The sequence below is a fragment of the Schistocerca cancellata genome, chromosome 6 (genome assembly GCF_023864275.1).
Source record: "Schistocerca cancellata isolate TAMUIC-IGC-003103 chromosome 6, iqSchCanc2.1, whole genome shotgun sequence".
Lineage (NCBI taxonomy): Eukaryota > Metazoa > Arthropoda > Insecta > Orthoptera > Acrididae > Schistocerca > Schistocerca cancellata.
The window spans coordinates 210,558,084-210,571,519 of record NC_064631.1 but is presented as its reverse complement, the minus strand read 5'-3'; positions in this window follow the sequence as shown (position 1 = coordinate 210,571,519).

The window sequence follows — 13,436 nt, the reverse complement described above, 5'->3', positions numbered from 1 at the left end:
TACAACCAGATACCGGTGGCTCCAAGAGATGTTCAGAAGACAGCAGTGATTACACCATTTGGATTATTCGAGTTTTTATTTATGCCTTTTGGCCTTAAGAACGCAGCACAGACTTGGCAGCGATTTATCGACGAGGTGATAAAGGGATTAACATTTTGCTTTGCTTATCTTGATGACATTTTGGTTTTCTCTCCGGATAGTCAAACACATGAACAGCATCTGTGTCAACTTCGCAAGCGTCTATCTCACTACGGAGTCGTTTTAAATGAAAATAAATGCGTCATGCACAAGAACCAAGTCACTTTCCTCGGCCATACTGTGTCATCAGAAGGTATATTGCCTCTGCCAGAGAAGATCGCGGCGATACAGGCCCTTCCGAAACCGACAACCTACCAAGAGCTACGACGATACATGGGATTAATAAATTTTTATAGACGTCACCTACCAGCAACGGCTGCGGTGCAAGCACCACTCACTGATGCACTCAAGGGACACGACGCCAAAGGTCGACGAATAGTTAAGTGGACACAAGAAATGGACAAAGCATTTAATGATCTTCAAGCAAGCCTCAGCAAAGCAGTGTTGCTCGCTCACCCAGTTCACTACGCACAATTAGCTATTGTTGTAGACGCGAGCCAGTCAGCAATAGGGGCGGCGCTGCACCAGCGGGTAGAACGGCAATGGCAACCACTACGGTTTTTCTCTAAAAAGTTACAGACTGCACAACAGAAGTGGAGCGCGTATGACAGAGAATTGTTCGCGATTTACGAAGCAATTCGATACTTCCGCCCACAAATAGAGGCTAGACCGGTGACTGTGTTTACAGACCACAAACCCATAACATCGGCTTTTAAAAACACCAGTGATAAATGCTCACCAAGACAGTTCGGTTATATTGAGTTCATAAGTCAGTTCACGACAGATATACGCCATTTAAGAGGCGCAGAAAATTTAGTGGCTGACTATTTTTCACGTATTTGCGGGATTTCAGAAATTATAGACTATGATAAACTTGCAGTGGAACAGACCAAGGATGCAGAGCTACGACAGCTGTTAAACGACCCGTCTACAGGTCTGAAGTTCGAGCAAATTCTGGTGCCTAACTCCAAGCGGAAGCTGTGGTGCGACTTTTCTCAGGGCAGACCAAGACCATTCATTTCAGAAATATTGCGCAAGACGGAATTCGACAGTGTCCACACACTATCGCACCCAGGAGCCAACGCTACAGTAAAGCTGCTCACAGACCGCTATGTGTGGCCTTCTATGAAAAGAGACGCGCGCCTTTGGGTACGTTCCTGCATTCCTTGTCAACAGAGTAAAGTAGGACGACACGTGCGTGCTGATATTGGAGATTTTAAAGGTACCTCTGCTAGATTCGCACACGTTCACGTAGACCTGGTTGGACCTCTCCCACAGTCAGAGGGTTACAGATATTTGTTTACGGCCATAGATAGGTGCACAAGATGGGCAGAAGCAACTCCAATAGTCGATATTTCAGCCGAAACTACTGCTAAGACGTTTCTGTGTACGTGGGTTGCCCGTTTTGGATGCCCCCTTCATGTCACAACTGACCAAGGACGTCAGTTCGAATCTACGTTGTTCCTTGAGCTATCCAAAATGTGCGGTTTCCAACGCCACCACACGACTGCCTATCACCCTGCCAGTAATGGTATGGTCGAACGATGGCACAGAACACTCAAAGCAGCATTGATGTGTCATCAAGAGAGATGGACGGAAGCATTACCATTAGTGTTGTTAGGCCTGCGGACAGCTCACAAACCCGATATTGGTGCATCAGTTGCCGAGATGGTTTACGGCGAGCCGCTACGGATTCCTGCAGATTATTTAGTACCAACCTTACTACCTGGATCAGAGGGCCTCACACACTGGGTGCAGCAGCTAAAACGTCACTGCACAAATATACGTTGCCCGCCACCTTCTCGCCATGGTAACCGTAAGGTGTTTGTACACAAAGACTTGTACAATTGCTCTCACATAATGTTGCGAACAGACTCAGTCAGATCGCCTTTACAACCACCATATACAGGCCCATTTCAGGTGCTGAGTAGAAATAAGCATACCGTGGACATAATGTACAATGGTGTTCCGACAAAGGTATCGATTGAACGTGTCAAGCCAGCATGGGTTTTACCCTCTCCGACCTCTGACACCACGCCTGTGCATCAACACCTGATGGACGCAGAGCATACCCAAACACCGCTCAGTACATCGTCTGAGACAGGTGAATCACCACCACAAACAACAACGTCACCGCCCCCGAGACATCCGACGCACACCAGAGCTGGACGTCAAATAAAATTCAAGTATCAAAATATCCCTGGGGCTCCGCACTTTAAGGGGGGGCTGTGTGGCAGTGATATTTTTCATGTCTAGTGCAAAGTGAGATCAAAAGTGCGCGAGAGTTTTTTTTAGTGATGTGTTGTTTTTTATCTTTGCCGTAAGACTATAGAATCTCCTAGTTTTTGTTACTTCTCTGTTGTTTTTAGTTTTTCTTCTCAGTGTGAGTTTTTCACGAATAAATTGTACTCCGTTAACTCATTATACCGGACGGCTATGCAATTATTTGTTGTAGGCTAGTCGGCTACAATCACAAATCAAGTTGTTTGAAAAACAAACCATTGAAAGTTGAAACGCCAGAGAAAAGTTCATATGTATGTTTTAAAAGTTAATAAGATACAAAATAGTTCTATTTGTTATTTATGGTGGGGCTGAAAGTTTACTATTGAAGATAGACAAATGTAAGCCAAATCAAGAAATTCATATACAGTGAAATATCATTAGCATAAACTGAGTGGTTTTTGTTATTATATCAACTACATTAATTGACATTGTAAAGATCCAGTTGTTCATAAAGGACAAAACTGTCGAAAAAATTATACTGAATTATACTGAATGTACTAAAAAAGAGTTTTAAGGAATTGGAGGGATTTACCCTGAAACTGAAGAACTGAAACCATTAATTCCTGAAGAACAATCATCACATAATAAATCCACAGTTCATACACTGTGTAAATGACATTACTCACAGAAAGAAAAAGATTATCATCATGTCAATTTTATGTAAAAATATGTAAATACTTCATTTAATAATTGTAATCTAAAACTGACATATTGGAGTTTTGTACCAATTTATTTATGTAATTTAACAAGATGCGACTCGCATCTGTTTCTGAAAGAATTTACAGTTGATAAGGTGGAAGTAGATTGAATAGCAAAAAAGATGATAGATACATCTGTTTTGGTAAGAGAACAGAAAATCTGAAGATGAGGTTTACCGATACATTTAAATTTATGGCTTCTTCACTTGACAAATTTTCACTTGACAGATGACAAACTTTAGGAAATTTTTCTTAGAAGAATTATCCAGTCTAGCGGTCATAAATGGTGGTTATCCATTAAATTACATTGATTCTTGGAAGAAATTTGAAGACACAATTAACAGCAAAAGGAGAATTTTAAAATAAAATGAATGACTGTAAAAAAAGTGATGAAGGTTATAAACATGCAAAATTAGTTTGCAAAAAAAAATTAATATGGAAAATATTTGCTAAATCTGTATCTTAAACATGGTGTATTGTTATTGGGCGATATGTTTGAAAATTTTAGGAACACTTGTATAAATGCTTATGAATTAGAATCTTGTTGGTATTTCACTGCACATGGTTTGTCATGAGATGCAATGTTGAAAATGACTAAACAACCACTAGAAGTTATTTGTGAATATGATATGATTTTAATGGTAGAAAAAGGAAAAAGATGTGGTGCATCTCAGTGTTGTAAAAGGCATATCAAAGCAAATAATAAATTTATGAAAAATTCTGATGTAAAAACGATATATAATTGTTTAGCCCAATTAGATGCAAATAATTGATATGGTTATGCTATAAGTCAATATTTACCATGTGGTGGATTTATATGGCATGAAGTCGATTTGTATGGTATGAACCAAATAATTTTGATTGTACAAAATTAAGTGAAATCTCAGTTCCTGCTAAAATTCGATACACTTTCATAGTAGATTTTGTTTATCCAAAAGAACTGCATGATTTATATAAAAATTTACCACATGCTCCTGAAAATAAAACATTACCTGGAACTAAGGAAAATACGTTACTGACTACTCTGAGTGACAAACATAATTATGTAATTCTTAAACAGTATCTGTTCTCTAGGAATGAAATTAACAGAAATACATGAAGTCTTAAAAATTTGACAATCTGTCTGGTTGAAGAAATTTATAAATTTGAATACTTAAATGAGGATGCTGCTGAAGAACGATTTTGAAACAGATTTCTAGAAACTGATGAATAATTCTGTGTTTGGTAAGATAATGGAAAATATAAGAAACAGTGTGGATGTAAAACTAGTCTCAGATGGTACAATAGGCAATAAATTAGTAGCTAAGCAAACTTTGAAGCAAGAACTGTACTCACTGAAAATCTTGTTGCCATTCATATGAATAACACAAAAATCACATTTAGTAAACCCATCTCTGTTGGAATGGGTATACATGATTTATGAAAATAACTGATGTATCATTTTCACTACAAAATAATGAAACTGGAATATGGAGAAGGTACTAAATTGTGTTATCAACATATGCACAGTTTTATATACAATATAACAAGTGAGGATTTCTATTGAGACATGAAATCGATGATTGATTACTTTGATACAAGTGATTATCCAACAGATAATATTTATGGTATTCCACATGTAAACAAGAAAGATTTTGGAAAAATGAATGACAAATGAAATGGAAAACTAATGGAAGAATTTTGTGGTCTAAGAGCAAAAGGGTATGCTTCTAAAGTTAGTGATAAAACACAGAAAAATCTGAAGGAGTTAAAATTGTATTGTTAGAAATACGATCAGCTTAGGAGATTATAAAGTTTGTTTAAGAATAGAGAAAGTACAAAAATATTAATATGATTCAAAGTTAAAAAAAAACAGAGTCGAAAGAAACAAGAAAGCAACGAGTCTACATGATGATAAAAGATATATTTTGGAAACTAAAGTAGATGCATTACATACGGATGTTACACATTGTAAAAAACATGATGTAGTAAAAATTTTTCTATATAAGTTCAGATTCTAATGAAGAAGATCAACAACAAAGGTATCTCGAAAAAGATTAAAAAATAAGTGAGTTACAGAGAAATGTTATGTGTAACATTACTGGTTATGAATAATTGAATACTAAATACAAAGAAAAATGCGTATGGAGCTTTTTTTACCAGGTAGAATTCTAATTTAATTAGTGACTGGGCCAAAGGCCTTGCAGCAGTGGTAACACTGGTTCCCATCAGATCACCAAAGTTAAGCACTTTTGGGCTGGGTTAGCATTTGAATTGGTGACCATCCAATCTGCTGAGCAATGTTGGATAGGGGGGTGCACTCAGCCCTTGTGAGGCAAGCTGAGGAGCTACTTAATTGAGAAGTTGCGGCTCCAGTCTCGTAAACTGCCATACAGGTGGCAGAGTGGTGTGCTGACCTCATGCCACTCCATATCCACATCCAGTGACGCCTGTAGGCTGAGGATGACATGGTGGCTAGTCTCTACCAGTGGGATCGCAAAGGCCTGATTGCGGTTTTCAATTGCTTGAAGGACTAACAGAACTGAAATATAAAGGAATGAAGACAGTAAAAATGAAAGTAATTTCATGATCTGGAATTCACTCTGTGAAATTTTTAAAGTTTTTGCTTATACCTATTTAGTTTTATGACCTTTAAATGTACGCTGCCAAACAGCTAAAATAGTATAGGAACTGTGCAGATAAAAAAAAGGTACCAAAGAATTTCATAAAGATGAGTATTGAAAAGATGGTATCATAATACATGTAAAGAATTTAGTGAAGAATATCAGAAAATTAAAGTTACATGTGAATGTGGCAGAAATATAATCAGGAATAATCTCAAGAAAGATGAAAAATCGTCAATTCGTAAAAGTCTAATGTCTCCTCAAGAGGAAAGAATTAGGAAAATTTTGGGTAAAGAATAGAACATTTAAAAAAAAATTTATTTTCTTGCATTCTCCTTCTTCTTTACATTCACAAAATACACTGTACTAGTGAGCCAGTAAATATAAGAAAAAATTTATTTGTTCTACAATAACCATAACTCATTAATTCTTTGTTTTTGATCCTTTAATAAAAATATTTTATATATTTTCTTATGTTCACCTCTTGTGGGGAAAATTATTTTTATAGTAAGTGAGTGTTATAAGAAAAAAAACTTGTTGTTTCTTAATTTTCTTAGTAATTTACCATAAAATAGATGATTTTTAAACGAAAATAAGTGAAATAGTCATCAAATTTAGAATATAGTAGGATAATTGAGTAGGTCCTGAGCAACTTTTTTATGAGACAGTAAAATTTAATTCACGAAGTGAGTCTAAAAGTGAATCAGAACCTACTGAATAATCCTACTGAATAAGTTGGATTCATATCACATTTAAGAAACTAGTAGACAAACAGATACAGATCTTTACTTTGTTAAAATACAAGTATCACAAAAGATTGGTAGTTTTGGTGTTATATTGTATGAATAGGAAGGAATTAATAACAATAAAATTTTCCGCATGATGTACAAAGTGATGTGCTCAGTTGCCTCTACAGTGTCTGTCTTTTTATTGAACTATTAAGTCCACTATATTGAGTATTTGTAATTGGTTTACAGGGAAAAAATTAGTTGCTGCACATAATCAAGAATAAAATAATTACTTTACACTTTTTGATTGTGCAGGTATATTATAACAATAGTGGTGCAGCTTATACCATATTTATACTGTAGGTAGGTATGTACAACATAGTACACACATAGATATAAATGATTAACATTTAATCCATCTATACATTATAGTTTAGTGTGCAGGCAATTTTACTAATTAATAGGATCTTAATTAAGGGTAGTGTGATGAGCATGTACATTTGTAGAATAGGAACTGTGTATTGGGAAGAACTGCAAAATAATTAATGAAGTCTGGAACTGTACGCGATTTAGGATGACTGAATTAGGTACACTGGTGCTGTCCTACGATCGGTGACTGCAAAATGGGGCAATTCAAGATGGTTGACCGGTAGATAGTAGTATAATATGCTTGGTTGTCATTTTTTCCCCAGCTCTATGATGCCATAATCTTAGAAACTGTATCCGGGGATGCTAACCAAGCATACATAGTTGTCATATGTCCCAGCTCACGCTATAATCTTGGCATGTCACTTGTGCTAAATATAGAAACCCATCCTAAGTTTAAAATGGTGGGAAATACAAAAATCATTGGTTTTCCCCAGACGTCTCTTCTGGACTTCCTAAGTTTGGAGCTGACTCATGTGAAGTCTGTATCAGCCCAAATATAGAACCCATAATGACCACCCTTTTGTTGCAAAAGAAATAGTAAAATTAGTCATCCTGGCAGTGATGGCAGCTACTGACAACAAAATTTACACTCTTATCAATTTGATTAACAGTGATGCTATGTAAATACTAATGGTTATCATAAATAAGAGACTGAATGAAAGAATACCTTGTGATACAAAACAGAAACTTTAAAGAAGGAATTCAAAACTTATTATTTACAAAGGTTAAACCCCCAGACCATAAATCGACCAAAGATAACATTTATCCTAGAAGAGAATTGTAGCCGCATCGAGCTGTAAGTTCGCTGTGGCTACAATGTAGTTCGACAATGGAGATGTTAACTTCACTGCTCTCTTGTATTCTGCAACAGTAGTACACATGTTAAGCGCTGGTAGATTTTTTAAAAACTGATTTGAAGTTAAAAGCTTTACGTTATAGTCTGGAAGTATCAGTCAAAAGTCGGACTGAAGTAGGATCTTATTTATCGTTAGACAAATAACGGGATTTTGATGTACGTGACAGAAAAGCGAATCGTGTGATTACTGATTTGTGATGGGACTTAGCCTTTGTGATACTTAATAGTCACGAACAACAAAGGACACAGAAAGAGACTGATCGCCGACATAAACTCGATTATTAGACTTGAGTAGGGCACAACTTAACACAATCACGAAGAGATTACAATTTCGCCATATTGTCAGAAGTTATCGTCAAACTCAGGATTACTGATGTTAACGGACATAATTCCCTGAATGACATATCGGTGTACGTGCCTAGCATAGGGACAAACAATAATTCCGAAAGACAATAAACCTTAAATCAAATTTAATTCTTCGTGTCATCTACATCATTTCATGGACATTTAAAGTGTATTCGTGAAATTAACTGATTATTCTGATAACATGAAAGTGCCAAGTGATTTAGTGACAATTAAATTGTGAACAGTAATAACTTTACATTAAAAATACGACGCATTCTGAACGTTGCTCAAGGATATGTTATCTCTGGGGTTACGTCGTGCAGTTGTTGAATAAGCGACGTAGCGACGCCTTGACGACTGAATAATAATTAACAAATTAATATCCTCGCAAAATTCATAATGTGGCCTCGGCTTGGAATGATGATTCAAGACACTATTTTTTAACGTTTGAATAACCATTCTCAGGGGAATAAGAACTATAGTCAGCAAGTTCGCGTAAACTGAAGGGCATATCACGAACGTGCAAGGGACTCCTGGTTATTTCAGGTCAATGGAGGCATCGCGTTATCGAGTGGTGCAGTCGCTACATTTATAAGTGAAGAAGATCGACAGACAACGAACACAACCGCTTTCATTACAAGCAAGGGCGGCGCACATACTCTGGCGTGCTGCTCCATCGATATCATTTTCGAGATACAGTATCTGTAACTAACCAAACCACTCGAGGAGCTTTTTTTTCTAATACTTACAGACTGGCGTTGTCGTGATCGACGGACGCCGTCCCATGTCACCTCGACTGGGACACCCATCACCATCGAGTCGAGGGAGAACAGCGCCACAAGAGTAAACGTTTACAGTAAGCTAGGATGTGAATAAATAAGTCTTTACTTAACATTTCAACAGTTTACCCCTATCCCACTTGTGTTGTTAAAACAGTTGCCACCCTACATTTAAATCCAGCTTGTCCTAAGTTTAAATCCACTTCTGCTATGTTTATGTGTAGGATGGCAGCAGTTGCATCTTTATTTAAAGAAAATGCAGGGCGCTGAGATGAGACTCACTGACACCCCTGCTCCGCCACCTGCTGAGTATTGGAGAGGCTCTGTGTGACATTCAGAAGTCGGTGTGCACTGTTCCATCACCTGCCTCACTGTGTCAATTCAACATGCCACAGGGTACCATGCTTATGCCGCTGCTGCTGCTGCAGTCTGTCTTATGTTAACCCAACAATACTTTTAATCAAGTATAAAAGTGTCCCTTCTTCTAGAAACTTCACGTGCAACGCAGACATACCTGTCCACTGTCAAATAGAAGACTGTTAGTTGTGCAAATGCACCAGTTCATGTAGGTAAACACGTATGCAGTGAGAGGTAACTGAAAGTTGCGAGCATTCATACAGAGTATACAAATCTGATTGATCGATGAGAGGATACAGAACAAAAAAGGTCTAAAGAACTTATGTATGGAAAGGCACGGTTTCCATGCTAGAGACCATTTATTCAATCATACGTTGCTGCAGAGACTGCGATCTAATAATCGCTGGACCATGCAGCCACAGTTACGGTATGTTTGAAAATGGTTTCCATGTGCCTCAATGTGTGTGTGTATGCACTGTAGCATATTCTGCCTCACCTGTTCACATTGGCCAGGCTGCATCCGAACAGTGCCATAGGCAGCATGAATATGCTGCTCAAGTGTCTCCACATCAGGAACGGGCTCTGCATACACGACATTTTTGAGGTGGCCCCATAGCCAGAAATCGCATGGGTTGAGATCCAGTGAACGAGCAAGCCTTGCTACTGGACCCCCTCATCCAGTACAGAGACCAGGGAAGACATGACTGAGATGTGTCCAGACACTAATGGGGATATGGGCTGGAGCACCATCATATAGCAGCCACATAGCCCTTCGAATGATCAATGGCATTTATTCCAGCAGTGGAGGTAAAGTCCCCCACAAGAAATGTCAATATTTCCGGCCTGTTAGGCGACGTGGAAGGGAGACTGGTCCCAAATTATGGCCGCCAGTTATCCCAGCCCACACATTCCGCCTGCACTGATGCTGATGATTCAGTGTCATCATACCATGGGGGTTATATATACTATCCCACAGATGTCTGTTATGAAAGTTGAAGATAGCACTCCACGTAAAGCTGGCCTCATCTGTGAATAAGGTGGATACACAAATCCCAGAATCGTGGTTACCTGGTGAAGAAACCAGAGACAAAACTGCTCCCGATATGGAAAGTCTGTCGCTATTAAGCCCTGCACACGCTGTAAGCGGTAAGGATAGTAACAGTTGTCACGTTCCACTCGATCGTCTGGCTTATCCTGTACTGGTGGGCCAAATGCATGGTACTGACATAGCGGTCACCTTGCACAGTGTTAATCACAATTTCCTCCAATTCTGGTGTCCGAATATTATTGGTACGTCCTTCATGATTTCCTGCTTCATGAAACGACCATGCCTTAGACAAGCGGCGAAACACTGTTGCTAACATTGAATGCTGTGATTGTTGTTGGCGGGTTAGGTCTCTTTACACATCTTTGCTGCCCCCCGCCTGTTGCCATTTACCTTTCTGTAAGTAAACACCATGTCGGCAAGGTTTCGATTCGAATATGGGACCATTGTGTACATTGCTGTATCACATCCACTACAAGGTGAATCAGCAAGAGAAGTGAATCAGACGCAACATTACCAATTATACTATGGCAGGAGAGGGCGCTAGGGCGGGATGTATGAGGAACAGAACCACCCTCTAGGAGGAAACGTTGCATACTGTAACTGTGGCATATTAGAAGCAGTCTCTGTAACAAAATATGATTGAGTAAATGGTCTGTAGCACGGAAACCATGCATTTCCGGCCACAAGTTGATTAGACCTTTTTTGTTTCATATCCTCTCATCAATCAGTCCCTAGAGTTTGTACAGGATGGAAAAAATCACCTTGCACATGTACATGACAGGGTAGAATGAAAGGAAACAAATGGCAAGAGATCAATAAAATAGATTTATTTGTTCTACTTGTTTTCTTCAAAATAGAAGTAATACTTCTCACAAAATATATTTTCCACGTATTGAACCAATTCTTACCCTTGTCATTTCAGATAAAGTGTGTTTCCATACAAGCTGGACTAGTTCACACACCTTGCACAGAAAAATAAGGTACAAACACTACATATTCAATTTTTACAAAATAATTTAACAGTTTACAGAAAGAGGTCTACATGTAAAATATGTCTCACTGGTTGACGTACTTACGTATATATGTTTTCAGAACACACTCATATACTTCAGAATACACTTACGTGTTTTTCAAACAGTTTGGAATAGCCCTAGAGCATTAAACATTTTTTTTCATGGTGCCAAACAATTGATGGACACATACGTTTTTCTGAACACAGTTTACAATTTATGCTCTTTAACCACAGTTGATATGGAATATTTTTACTGCTGTGGCCAGCAGCAATTACACTTAAACTAAATCGCAAACAATATATATGTTACAGGCATTGCGTGAAATCCAGCGTTCTGTAGAATGTCCAGGTAATGTACTGAATACTTAAAATCGAACGTCGAAGCATAAAAAGACTGATATTTTATACATTGTTTCGGCCTTGAATATTTGGCCGGATTGTCTGCCGGCAAAGTATATAAGACGCCGAATCCCACCATTTTGTTTCCGGCCACCAATGTTTGCAGTTGCGTCCGCGTCTTTGTTTAATGGCTGCGAAGACACCGTATTGTTCCTACATTTAACTATCACGCTTGGGATATCGTCATAATAGTCCTCCAGTGTAGAGCATCCTGCTGTAGTTCCACCGACCCTCTCATGTCACGCGTTACCGTTGTTGTCGCATCACCATATTGGAAGGGAGTGTAGTGCGAAGACAGGAATCACGTCATGCAGACATGCAACAGCTGTTCTGCAATGAATTATCTCAAGTAGGAGGCAATGCGGCTAAAAACGTGTTTTCCTAGCCGAAACCCGTTACCGAAAGTTAGTCAACTATGTGAAAAAGACAAACAGTAAGATGAGCATGAAGAAGGAACCACGGGACTATTGGCAGCTGAAACACTATGACGTAATGATGGACGAGAATAAGACTAAGTTGATCTATCCTGTCAAAGAAGGTACCGGCGCTACTCAATTCTCCAGTCGTGGAGATATTTGACATACTTCATAAGACCCATTCTTCTATTGGTCATGACGGAGGGACAGGATATTGAAAGAACTTTCACCGAAGTATAAGAACATTACTCATCATGGTACTGAGCTGTACATTCACCTCTGTGAGCCTTGCCACAAGAAGGAAAAAGGTATTAAGGAGGTGTTATAGTGAAAACAATGGTTTATTCGGAATTCATTCCCTGTTGTCAGGTCGATCTCATTGATTTTCAGACCCCTCCTGATAGAGAGTACAAGTTTATAATGGTCTACCAAGATCATTTCAATAAGTTTGTAGTTCTCGGGACTCTGAAATCAATGAGAGGTGAAACAGTAGCCTACAGCGTCATTGACATACTTAAATTGTTTGGTGCTTCAACGATTCTACAGTCCGATAACGGCAGGGAATGGACAAACAGTGTGGTAAGCAGCCTAAAGGAGTTTTGGCTTATCTTGAAGATCGTCCGTGGTAAGCGGTGCCACTCACGAAGTCAGGGGGCCGTCGAGGGATCAAATCAGGACACTGAAAATATGCTGTGTGTTTGGATGCAAGGCGAAAAAACTAGCTGTTGGATTGAAGAACTGCGGTTAATCGAAGTTACGAAAAAGAGATCTTTTTATTTTGGGGTTAACAGGTCAACATACGGAACTCTGTACGGTTGCAAAAATAGAGTAGGTCTCTCGACGTCGTCCCTCCCTGACGACGTTTCACAAGACGTAGAGACTGAGGGTAAGCTGGAAAAAATAATAGAGAGTGCAAAAACAACACAACAGCAGAAAGAAAGACGAGATGAATCAATACAAGAAAACAGCTCCCTGTAGAAGACGAAGATGAGAATGCAGTTCTGGATGGGGGAAACCAAAACAATGATGAAGCTAGTGTTATCAATGAGCCTTCCATTTCTGATATCTGTTGCGTCTGCTTAAAAGAAACCAGCAGTGCTCATGCAAGTCAAAAGTGTGACCGAAACGTTCATGCCATCTGTGGATGTTCTCCTACAAACAATGACGGCGATGACGTAGACGTTTACGGGGTCAGCATTTTGTGTAGTGTTTGCTTCAATGTCGAGAAACCTATCCAAAGTGAAACGGAATCTAAACTGAATCCTGAGATTTAGGCCAAAAAAATGAAAAGAGTTTCTGACAAAATCTTTGCTCCTCTGCTTTTGGGTGCCTGTGTGCGAGTTCC